Source organism: Fringilla coelebs (genome assembly GCF_963513975.1).
Source record: "Fringilla coelebs genome assembly, chromosome: 3".
Lineage (NCBI taxonomy): Eukaryota > Metazoa > Chordata > Aves > Passeriformes > Fringillidae > Fringilla > Fringilla coelebs.
In genome coordinates, this window is record NC_140030.1 from 52,810,346 (window position 1) to 52,823,228 (window position 12,883).

Here is a 12,883-nt window from a genome sequence, read left to right on the forward strand (position 1 = left end):
TTTGCTCAACTTTGAGAAAAGATGAAGGAATTGATATAGCTTTGTTTGCAAGCTTCATGTGTCCAAGCTTCATTTGTGTGAGGCCACTGCATGAACCTGAGTTAATTTTACTCAACACTGAACTTTCTACATGTGCTCTATTTCTCTGCTTCATCATTTTACACTGCAAATACTTAGACACTAGTGTGTAAAAATCTCAAAGCGATGAGTGCAGCAACACATCTGATCATAACTAGAAATTATAAGCAGAGGAGCACTAGGCAGGTGCTAGAAATGCTGAGATCTCCACTCAAGGGTAAACCTCTCCTGATTTATAAATGAAATAACATTTTGACAGATAATTGACAGATAATTTCCATAAAATACACGTGATTTTCTTTTTGGGGAAAAGGTTTGTTTGGTTTTGATTTTTTTTTTATCCTGGTGATTGCTTTTACTGGAAGTTGTAAAATGCTATGAATGTGCAAACACACTCACTTAGTCATCATTCAGTTGTCTAAATGTTTGCCATGTCCTAAGTTTGGCTCCAACTATCACTTTGGAGGGGGTAGGTCTCCCTTGTGTCCTGTGTCACCTCTGCCAGTCCTGTGCAGATGGCCTGGGAAATCCAAGTTGCTTAAGAGGCCCAATATATGTTAGGCCAGGCAACTGAATTTCTCTCCATCTTGCATCATCTTTGGAGATACAAGCCTTGAAGCTTAATAATATTTTCACATATGATCTAATTTTTTCAAAGAATCAAATTCCTCACCAGAAGAAACAATAGAACAGTATCAAAATCATTTGGTGATAATGCATTATCATCTAATGCATTATCATAGAACTAAGACCAGTCAACACTTCAATCAGCATTAATTTTAGAAGTTCTCTTAATGCTCTGACTTCAGCAGTGGTGGTGATTATAAGATGACATCAATATAATTTGTTTTTAAAGGTATATTTTTTTGCATTCATAGTGGCAATGTAAATCTGGGACACATGAATTGGTTGTTGTACCCTAGATACTCAAATACCAGAAGCAAAAGGAAGTGATTATGGGAAATAAAATGAAATATGTCTGGTTGAATTACTTTCAAGGTCTGAAGAGGCAGATTCCTTTTCTACAGAGGTACAACTGCCAATATTGAATTCAAGCAAAGCTAATTGTTTTAGACAATATTTTAACAGTGCTATTACTTATTCTACAGGAAAGTCTTCTGAGTTAGTGCCTGAATTTTGCTTTCGACTCAGTTCATTGTCAGGATTTTTCTCTTCTACAAAGAAAGTTTTCAGGATGAAAAAATACCTTGATGCAACACTGAAATTGTGGTTGCATGGAAATTTTGAACACTGCCTATGTGAACTGCAAGACTGCTGCACCCACTCCAGGAAACAGTGTCCTAATGGAAGATGTAAAGGAAACTGTTTTACCTGTAAAGAATACCCGTAGATATTACTATGTGGTAAGTGAAAATCTAACAAATGAATACAAGGCAATATATAAACCCAAGGAGACAAAACTGTAATTATGTAAAGGTCTACATGCTTTTTTCCCCCCTTACTTTTGATTTAACTCAGAATGCTGTATTTTTTTCATATCTCAGAGAGAAAAGTAACTTTAATCTTCTTAAGAAAAAGGACTTTCTCCCTCGAAGAGTTTAAAACAAAAGCTAAACATTTAAGGTACACTTTCACAACTTGACTAACAGGACAAGGTTGTGTGAGTGTCTGTTATGTGCGGATTGTTCACATAGCTCTTAATGTCACTTGCCAGCACAGCCCTTGGTTTTATTATACAAGCCCTAAAATAAAGTAACATTGTTTTTCTCCCCACCCCCTCTCCCTCTGTTGCTTTCTAAATGTATTTTGGTGGAGGAGAAGGAAGTTTATTTTTCTTGGCTTTTCTGGGTTATGTTTTTCTGAAGAGGCACCAGGATGGCAAGGGGGAGCACTGGTGGGGACTCTGGTTCCTTGGGCACCAACAACATCTCCTTCCCTCTGGGTAGGTGAAGCTGCTTCCTCTCCTTTTCCTTCCCTTGCCCTCTTTTTGGGCAGCTGTCCCACTGGTTTTCCCCCTCCCTCCTTTCCCAGCAGAAAGGGGATGCAACCTGTGCAAACCAGGCAGCCACCCCAGCAGGGGATGGTGGCGAGGATCAGCTGCCAGCCTGCGGTTTCATGAGGCTGTTTCAGTCCCTCTTACCACACTTTTTCATTTTTTCGATCATACAAGCTGAAGTGAATGTTTTCTGATAATTATCTCAGACCTTCAGCCGCAATCTGCTGTGGCCAATGTCTGCTTCCCTCCTCATGTTATCAAGAATCCGATACCTGCCCTGCTACAATGACTTTGACCCTTCAATTTATTATTGCATTTAGTGAATTAAAATGCTCCAAACAGGAATCTCAAAACAAAACAAATAAAACCATTTCTTGATACTGCTGAAAACTGACCTTCATGTGCCACCCTGTCCTCCTGCAAGGCCTGCTAAACCGACAAGAAAGATTCCCATTAGTAAATCACTATTGGATCATTAAACCTTTTTAAGGCAGTGTGTGCCTTACCAAGAGAATGAGGATTACGACACAGCAGTGGCTGCTGCCCACCGACAATCATGGGAACCGACCTCAGTAATAAATCCATTAATTATCTGGCTCACTTTGACCGGTTCTCACGCCAGAGCCGCTCCTTTGATGTGACCGTCAAAACCCAAGGATGCCCAATAGCAGTAGCCACCAACAAAACAAAAGAGAAGTAATAATTCAGTATAAATATGTAAGGCCTGCTTGCCCATATGCCCAGCTTTTGCAGTGGAGTGTTTCTGTGCCTGGGGTTCAAACTGGAGGCAAAAAAAAAAAAAAGGGGAAATAAAGCTATTTTTCTCTTGCATATAACCTTTAAAGTGAAGAAGAACTAGGCATGCTAGAGATATTTTTTTAGCTATTGTTGACATGCGTGACTTTTTCAGTCCCTGTTGCTTTTCAAAATCAGTTTTACAATTCATCACCAATATGACTTAGCACTTGTCATGCGAAGGAACTAAGGATGCACTTCTGAGGGAAACAGAGGCACTATTCCTCTTCAGTGTAATTATTTGTATAAACAAAATTCTTTATGTTTTTAAGCCCCTACAGGACCAAAACTTTAAAGGATGCATTTTTGTCTGATTTTTTAAAAGTTTTGGGTGTCAAGCTACTTTTTGAGTGTTTAAATGCATGAGAAATACAACGTATTTGTTAATCACTTCTTGGCTACTCACCTGTAAAGTGGGAATAGTGTTAATTAATACTTGTCCTTGATCTTGTCTAATTAGACCACAGACCCCAGGGGAAAGACTAGTTTCTAAGTCATCATCATCTTGGGAACACTTTTAACTCAAATTTCTATCCCTTACTATAAGCCTTTGGTTAATAGAAGATAGTAGCTCTCCTAGAGCCCAGATGCTACTGAGGGAGGAAAATTTCTGATGGCATAATGGATGACATGGAAGGAAGGCCCCTTTGAATGTATCTCTTCTCTGCCAGAAGAGAAGTAGACATCATTAAATTACATTTAATCATTTGGCCTTTTTTTCTTTTTTTTTTTTGAGGATCAGCAAACTGTAATAAACAGTAGGTACAAGAGATTTTAAGATATCTGGTTTATCTTTAAGATACCTGGATTTTGCCTTCATCCACAGCAGAATGACCAGCCACTCCTTTCTCACCAAAGACACACTTAGGGAGATCATGATGGTAAACACAAGAGAGACCACTTCAGAACTGGGTCTGGCATGTGCACAGAGGCTCCCTGTGAGCCTTGTAGCAGTCAGGGGAGTCATGGGGACAAAAGCTGAGGAGCTCATATTCGTCTTCTCATGTGCTTCACACTCCACTTCAGCCTGGTTACTTAAGGGAAGATGAGTGCAGTGTGGTAGGAGGGATGAAAGCCCTTGCAGGCTACAGCAAGGAGCTCCATTTTGATTCAACTAGGGCCACAGTCCCAGCAAATCTGAGAGTTACTACCTGGCTTGGGGTAGAGAAAGAACAAACTGCAAAATGTCATCCTGCTAGAATTAGGCAGGGGGCTTCTTATCTGAGCAGACAGGGAGATCATTCCTGATTTTCATTTATTTTGCTGGATCTCTTGTGCAGAACTGCAGCTTACAGAATACAAATTAGGCCAGTTATGGAATACAAAATTGTAATTTCTGTAAAAAAATCCCTTGCAAAGGGTGCAGGGGCTGTTTGGGTGGACAGCCATGAAGGCACCCTCCATTAGCCCAGCTGCTTTTTCCTTGTCTGGGTTGCTGCTATTTCCAGCTACATGCAGCAGACAGCACCACCAGCCAGAGCCTGTGTTGTAATACCAATTTATAGTCTGTTATTATTTTCCTGCTTTGGGGGGAAAACTGGAATCTCCCAGCTCTGTTTTCCTGCTAGCAAGAAAAAATTAGGCACAGCATAATAACATTTTCAATATAGTTTACTGAAGTGTGATTATTCAAAAGAACACATGGGAAACAAAGCATGGAAAGGCAGAAGGTAATGATTGACTGTAGCCACAAGGCAGTATAAAAAGGATCTAGAAAGCAGATTTGCAGCATGCAAGAGAAAAACTCAGACTTTTAAAAGGATCAGAGCTTTCATAATTTCATGATCAGAGTACTTCTTAATAAGACATGGCAACTGCTCCTGCAAAAGGACTTGCTGGAAAATGGTCCTTGGACAGTATTATCTAGATCTGGGAGTGGTAATTAAATCTGTATTGGCCTTTCAATAACATTACCTTAAATAAACTGCCTTGGCTTGCATAAAATAGTTTCTCTTTAAACACAATTCAGAGTAAATTTTCCAACTGTAGTTCCCAAGGAACAGTCCTGGCAGGATGTGCAGTGAGGTTGTCTTTTTTTTTTTTTTTATCTTATTGTCCAGAAGGTGTTTCATAGTAAATCTGTAGCTTGGGAAGAAATTTACAGTTATGTTTTATGACATCAATATTATATAGAAAAAATATTGGGATAGATAATTGGATGGGGGAAAAAAAGCCTGGAAAAAGGATTGTGTGCCTGAAAGCATCTTCTGGGTTTGTTTTTCCTTCCACCCCACCAGTTTAATAAACACTTTGCCTTGTTTGTGTCCTTTGACTGCCATGGTGACAGCAATAATGTTATAGCACAGACTGCTCCCATGGCTCACCAGCCTTGTGAATCCGTGCAGAAGGGAAGGGAATTAAACCAGACCTTATCTTGTGTCCTTGGGCAGCTGATGCCCCAGTAACCTGACTTGGGATGCAGAAATTGTGGTTCCCTTCTTCACCTTGGCACAAACTTTGTGCATGACCTCCAGTTCAAAACCTACAGGTGTAAAGCAGAGGTGTTGCTGACCCCAACAGCGTGGCTGTGGGGGGGAACCTGTTCAGGGACACATGGTTCTTTGTCACTCTGGTAATTGTATGTGTCCTCATAGTATTAATGCCACAGGCAGGATGAGGTGATAGAGTCCGAGTCACACTCCTGATTATACTTTGTGACTTTTTTTTTTTAATGTTATATTAAGACTGTTTAAAGACATCTTGTAAAGTTTCCATGTACAGCATTCAACTCAGAAACTATGCAGCGATTTGCCTTAATAAAAGCTTCTTTTGTACATGAAATTTGCTTTATCAGCAAATGCAAGTCCTTCATTGCTCTATAGCTCATTGGAATGAAACGGGCACAACGTTAACTTAGGGAACTGAGTCTGAAACCTCCAGAGGAGGGGCTGCTCTGGGAACCGCGGGCGGGTGGCGGCAGACTCAGGACCGGGATGCCACCTCGTGGCGTGTTCCCACAATATTTATATTACTAGGCAAAGGCTCGTTGCCTTGGGGAGGATACCATGGCGTTGCACTCGTTTATATCCACAATAAAACAGACAAAAAGGCGATAAGTGGCTAAGAGAATGTCCCGAGAACAGAATAAATCTAACGATTGCATGACTCTATGCCCTTCAAACAGAAGTGAAATATGATGGCAAATAGAAAATAAACCTATAAAAAAAGAGCGGGAACTTTCATTTTCTAAAGAATTGCTAGTTATAAAACTCATGCAAAATTTTATGTTCACTCACAGCCAAGATACTTCATATATGATTGGAAAAAACTTACCAAGTGGAACTAATGTAGGTCTGTAACTTAAAGGAGGTAGCAAGAAAGAAAAGTTGACTCAGCTGCTGGTTTATGTTGATCTACAGTTAAGGTATTGTCTTCCTTATAATTCTTATTTCTTCTGCATTTCATTTCCATACACCTTTGCCGTGACATGGAAAGCACTTGGTCACCCTTATGACGAAGAACAGAAATGAAAGTGAAAACACTTGTGAGCCAGTATCTCAAAATCTACCACAGTGAGAAGCAAATTCAGCTACACTTTGAAAATGTGTTATTAATAATCTTATATTTGTTTTAAATACCTCTGCTCTTGCCAGATCACTTTTGTCATGTGCTTTTGATTGCACTGCCCGTCCTGGGTAAAACGACCTACCTTTTCTGGGTCTTCAGCATGCCAGCATCATGAGTTACCTTTTATGTAAACCAAAAATATCAACAAAAGCTCTAGGAAGGATGGTTCTTCTACCAGATAAAAACAAGTACCCAGTTCCTTCCCTCTATCACTAAGATCCAGGAACAGGGAATCAGAAATGTCTGTAACACTGTTCAACACATGCTCAAGGTGAACATTGATCTGGGCTCTTTACATCCCAGACCAGGACACCTTTAGTCACAGTGGGACCTGAAGTGTAAGGACACCAAGCCAAGAGGATTGGTGCCTACTCCTTGCTGGATGAATATTTGTTGTCTATGCAAGGGCAAGTTTCAAGCCTGGCACTGGACTGAAAAGGGATTTTGAAGGCCATTTGATAGCTTCTTCAGAGATTACGCAGCAATCCTAACAAAATATTGGAAACGATTCTTTCTTTGTGTGCAAGAGCTATTCTGGCATTTTTTACATGTTTCTAAAATTTTACATGTGATTATTTTTCTCAGGTGACTCTACAGCTGGACTTATGCTGCTAAGAGCATGCAAATGTCCTACCACAAAATGAGTTAAAGAAAAAGGAAATGCTTATTTTGTTCCTATTCTGTAAAAACATATATATGCTTTTTCTGGGAAGGTAGTCAACACCTGAAATTCATTTTAGCTGCTTCTAAAATTGCCCATCATTTTCTGACATAGAAAGCAGCAACTTCTTCCACCAACTTGGTAAGGCATTTCACTGAGATCAAAGAGGAAGAGAAGAATCTCAGAGCCCTATGCAGTTCTAATTAACAGGTAAACTGTTAATTATAGGGGAAAGTGCAGTATAAAATCACATAATTGTGACTTTCAGGATCTTAGGACATCCACTGAGCAATTCCCCTTGCCCAGTCTGAGAGACTTGATAGCTTGTCCAGCCCACTCTTAAGAACCTCCAGCCATAGGAATGCAATAATTTGTGGGTGGCAACCTGTGGACCTGATGTTTAACCATAATTTGGTGGCACATTTTCTTTATATCTAAAGGGTGACAACAGCCCTTTTGTCTGTTTGCTTTCTGCCTTAGAGCAAAGGTGATCCCTTCCCTTTGAACGTCCTTGAAGCTTCTTTTTCATAAAAAATATAGTGGAGGACCTTCCCAAAAGACACTCCTGTCTGCAGTGGAGGCAGCCTAGGCTCTTGCACACCCTGGGAAAGGCAGCCATAGCCGTTATTTCCAGTGGCACCACCAAGGAGAGCGTGGCTCTATCATCTTGGCACCTCACTTCAGGTACTTGTAGACATTGATGAGGTCCCCTCTCAGCTGTCTCAGTCGAGGCTGAACAGACCCAGTTTCCTCATCTTTTCCTTATAAGAGAAATGCTCCAGCCCCTACTGGGTCCCTGCTGCCGCGGTTCAAAGATTCATGATAGCACTAAGTGACCATTCACCTGTAGGGGGGAAGGTGTGGGAGCGCCCTAAGCTGATAGAGAAGCCAAAAAAAACCCCCAAAAAGTTATGTTATTTCTAACTGCATGTAGCCTTCTAGGCAGGCCTCTGCTGACTTCTAGAATCCCTGTAGGTGGGCATGGGATGTCTATAGGCAGTGCTGTGACAAAGATTTCCAGGAACCTGCTAATACCACACCTTTCCCTGCCCACCAGCACAGGGCGCTGACACTTTTTGCACGGCCTTCATGCCCGATTTCTCCAAGCTGTCAGGTGCATCTTACAAATCCCGCGCCTCGGGCTCGCGCAGCAGGCGGCCGATGGCCCCAGGACTGTAAGGGCAGAAGGAGAGGGCCGGAGAGAATACTAAAACAAAACAGAGATAAAGGGAATAAAAAAGTAAGTTTTCCCTGACCGGGAATCGAACCCGGGCCGCGGCGGTGAGAGCGCCGAATCCTAACCACTAGACCACCAGGGATCCTTGTAAGTAGTATTCCACTTCTTTCTAAAGAAGCAATAACAAAGCACTCTCTTTTCTTTGACTGTGTGGTTCCGCTGCTTTCTCCTTGTACTCCCACTTTCCAGGCAGGACCAAGTCCTGGAAGCAGCTACATGTGGAGGAGGACATTGTATTCCACACCCCGGCGGCGGCAGGCTGGGGAGGAGAGGGGGCCGCCCAGGCGAGGCTGGTGAAGGGCCCTCGCCGTGGGCGGGAGGCGGGATGGTGGTGGGGGAGCGGGCAGGACGGAGCCTCGGGCGGGAAGGAGCGGGCAGCCCGGCGGTGCCGCAGCGGGAGCGGGGCTGGTTCCCACAGCGCCAAAGGCAAGAGCTGCGCGGCCGCGGCAGGGGCAGAGGGGCTCGCAGGAGGGCGCCGGCGGCCGCCGCCGGGTCTCCCTCTCTTCTTCCGCCAGCGCTCTTCCCGCCGCCCCCAACAGGCGCGGGAAGAGGGCGGTTGTTTTCCCTCATTTCGCGTTGCCTTTACAAGCCGGTCGTGACACCATCGTCTCTGTACGGGGTGTCGCTGTCACGGCTGCAGACGGCGCCTCGCCAGCCGAGCGCTCGGCACCGCACATCCCGGTAGCGGCTGCCGGGAGGGGAGGGACATGGCGCTTCCCTCCGCGCCGGCTGCACGGGCCGGCTGTGGAAACACCTCAGCTTGTCCGGGTTCCGGTGCTAGGCCGGCAGGGAAAAGCGGCTCCAAAGGCCTGGCTCAGGTGGGAGCTGGTGGCTTCACAGAGGGGATCGAGGTCGGTGTTGGCTGGCCTTGCTCTGCCGCGGCCTCCTCACACGATAGATCCTAATTTGCGACCTTGTTCTTTTTTTGTAAGGTCTTTGTGAGCGGAATGAAAGCGGCCAGTGCTGCGGATGACCTCTGTGTAAAAGCTCTTTCCTCTGGCATGTTGTTTTCATGAGCATAGAAGATCTGGGAGCTGTACTAGCAAAAATAATATTCCCTATTTAGGCAGTTTCCAACAATACAGGAGGGTTGGCTCTGCCCGAGCAAATTTCGCTAGTTCTCAAGCCCTTTGCCTCTAAAATGCAAAAACCTTTCTGTGTTAAGATAGATAAGCTTCAGACTGTGTGCTTGTGGGCTGTGCAAATATGCATTAGCTGATCTTCAAAAGCTTTAGAGTCTGAAAACAAACTTAGGGGATAATTTTCTTCTGGGAGGAGCAGAGCAGGTTGAAGGTGTTTGGTTTCCATCTCATCAGCATCCCCCTTAAGCTGATGGTTCATTTCATCACAAAACGTTTACTGTAGCAGTCTAGAACAAAATGTGTGTCTTGATTGTGATGAAGCTTTCTTTGGTCTAAATTCAGCAATTTTACTGTGCAGTGAGAGAGAACAAAATACGAGGTAAAAATCAGGCCCTCTTAGATATGATCTAATGTCTTATATATGCAGGAACAGCTTTTCACATGTGTAGGATTGACAGCATCCCCTTTGGTAAGACGAAGGCATTTCAGGACTTGAGGAGCCAAAGCTGTGTAGGGCTGGAGAGTGAGGTATCACTGTGGCCTGAGGCCACTTCAAAGAGGTGGGTCTGCTTAGGTGAGACAGGTCAGCTGGTCCCAGCAGGTAATCTGTGCCCATTGCTGAAGAGAAAGGCGAAGTGGGACCTAGTTTCCTACTGAGTGGAACCTGCAAGGAACACCAGCCAGATATTGAGGTGGTTATACTGCAGAAACTGAGCTAGCCTTAAGAGTTTGTATACTCCAGTAGGTCCACAGTGTTGTGTTTAAACGCATAGGCTTCTCCACTCTGGCTGCCTCTCAGGTGGGTTTTGGAGGGGTACTTACTTCTGTGACCATGACGTTAGCAGCACTGCAGACAGCTAGGTTAGAACAATTCTAGGCCCACAGCAGCTGCATTGGCAGGATTGAAGACATATGTTACAGAATGGTCATTACCACCCTCTGTTACGTGACACCAGAGGAAGGCAGGGGTGAGCCCCTTGGTTCTTAAGCTGCCTCAATGATGGAGACAAAATACTCCCCCTGACAATTTCAGAAAAGTAGCTGAGCCTATGAAAAATGTGGCCTTATGCTGATGGCAGGGTGGGCAAATGTGTTTCCATGCCCTAGGTAGCTATTAGTTGTAGAAGCAAAGCAATCCTGCTCTGTGGTGCTTGACAGCAAATCACTTTCCAAATGAGTAATATATCTTACTAAGTTTCTCTTGAGCAGTGGAAGGGTTGTTAATTACAGGAGCAGTGAAAACTAAGGTATGTACAAGAGAAATTTACTGAAATAGCAAATCTTTTTCCTTGATGTTAACCTCAGAGGTGAGGGCTGACCACTAGACCATCAGGAAAATAGCACTGAGAGTCATATGCTGCCTAGTTATTTTTAGAAATGGCTTTTTTTGCTGTCCAAGTCATGTGCACTGACAAAAGATTGTGCCTCTCCTCTGGCTTCCTGTATCCGATAGAGAAGTGCATCAGTGAAACTGACAGCAATTCAGCCTCCTGCCAGCACAGAAGCACAGTGCCTGTGCCTGCATCCCTGAGATGGTAGCTGGAGAAGAATGATCTCCCCAAAGGCACCAGGAAAGGAATGCCAGAGGCCGATGTTCCTTTTCACTTAACGCTGGTGTGCCTGTGAAACCGAGTAGTAGCATTCAGTGTTAGAGGTACTGGAGCACGGCTGTCACAGTTTGGTAGGTAAGGCTGAATTTTGGAAAAATCAGAGCGATTCCTTTAAATGCAAGCTGTACAGCAGCATGTAATTAACTTGTCTGTTCCATATGAATACATTACATATTATTATTACTTTAATTTGACATGCTGATTGATGTGTGACAGTAGGCTTACGATGTAAAAATGAATAAGAATAACATCAAAGTATTACGCTAAGTTATGGAAAGTATATAATTTGAGTACATATGTAATATATAATGGTAAGTACAAATTTTCTTTAGTACCTGGGGTACATGCTTCAGCTCTAGTGAAAACCCTTGATCTGCACAGAAACTACATTTATCAGTCCTCTCATTCCTCCTCTGTGTGTTTTATGTGGATTTTCTTCTGTAAGTTCGCCTGACTCATAATTCTACATCATCCCGGTTTCAAGGAAGTGGAAAGGAGAAGGAAGGAAGAGATGATGCACAGTCTTTTGCTATTTTATGTTTAATTTTCATGTATAGTCAGATTGGTGACCTAACTGTTGGATTAAAACAATTTTCTGGGTAAAAATACTATTGTACTTTGTACTTATTACATCTGTTTTAACCGCAGTAGTGTTTTGATGGAAATAAAGTGAGGAAACCCTGTAGAGGCGTTGTCCATACGTCGCAGCTGCTGTGGTACTCCCAGCTCCAAGAGCAGGTTCCAGGCGTGCGGTGACTGGCTCCCTGTGCCTGCAGTGTGGCTCTCCCCGCGCCAGGGGACGCGACGCGGGGACGGGCAGAGCCACGGCTCGGGGCCGGCAAGGCGCGGCAGTCCCACTCCTGGGGGATATTTTAATGATCCTGAAGAACGAGACGGGAAGCAGCCAGCAATATTTTATAGTACTTACTTTACAGAAGTACTTTCACACGCTCTTGTATTCTTTTTCTTCAGCATCCGTTCTTCCCCTGGCGCTGCATTTGATATACTAAAGCCTGGTCCAGCTTCTTTTCCCTTTTAGCCCATGTTAAAATGCACGTGATTCTGAGGTTTGGGATAGAGCGTGGCGGTGAGGTGCTTCATGCAGTGTCCACTGAGCTACCTTAGTTGAAATAAATAGGGCTTTTTTGTCATCTCTTCTTGTATTGCAGCAAATTCCATTTCTTTTTATAGTCTTTCTTCAGTTGAACGTTTTGGAAGACACTTCTGCTTTGCTCTTCTAGACAGAGAAATAGGTGCACAGAATCAGCTGTTAGGGGAGAACTTCTTATAAAAGTTTCAAGCTATGGTCTCTTTCTCATTTGTTGTAAAACCTGTGGAAAATTTCAGTACCTCAGTCACATTGAGTTATATCTAGACAATCAATTCAAAGTTAAAGGGTGAGTTGGGGACACTCTGAAAACTCATCATTACATAAACCAAAGAAACCAGGCTAAGAATAGCCCTCAGTGCAGAAGGATCAAGCAGAGCCTCAATTATGTATGCATAAAAGTCTGTCTGTATGAAACCTATTTTGTGACTACTTCACGGTGAATAATGGTAGGAGTATTAGGCAAAAACAGGAGGGCTGATAATGGAAAAAAAGAAAGAAAATTGGTGTCACCTTTATTTTTATATCTTTTCAAAACTAGACTTAAAACAGTCAAGGTTGTCAGTGTAATTTTTTTTATGGCAGGTTGTCTTTCTTAAATAAATGAGCTGTAAGCTAACAATTACAGATGTAAAAAAAGAAACAAAAACTACATGAACTACCTGAGCAATACAGTATTTTTTCTGCTATTGGTGTAAGCTGATCTGAATGCAGGCCACATACAGGATGTGTACAGTACCTCTACCAATTTTTTCTCTTGAATGTATGTAACTTTGTTAATGTACACT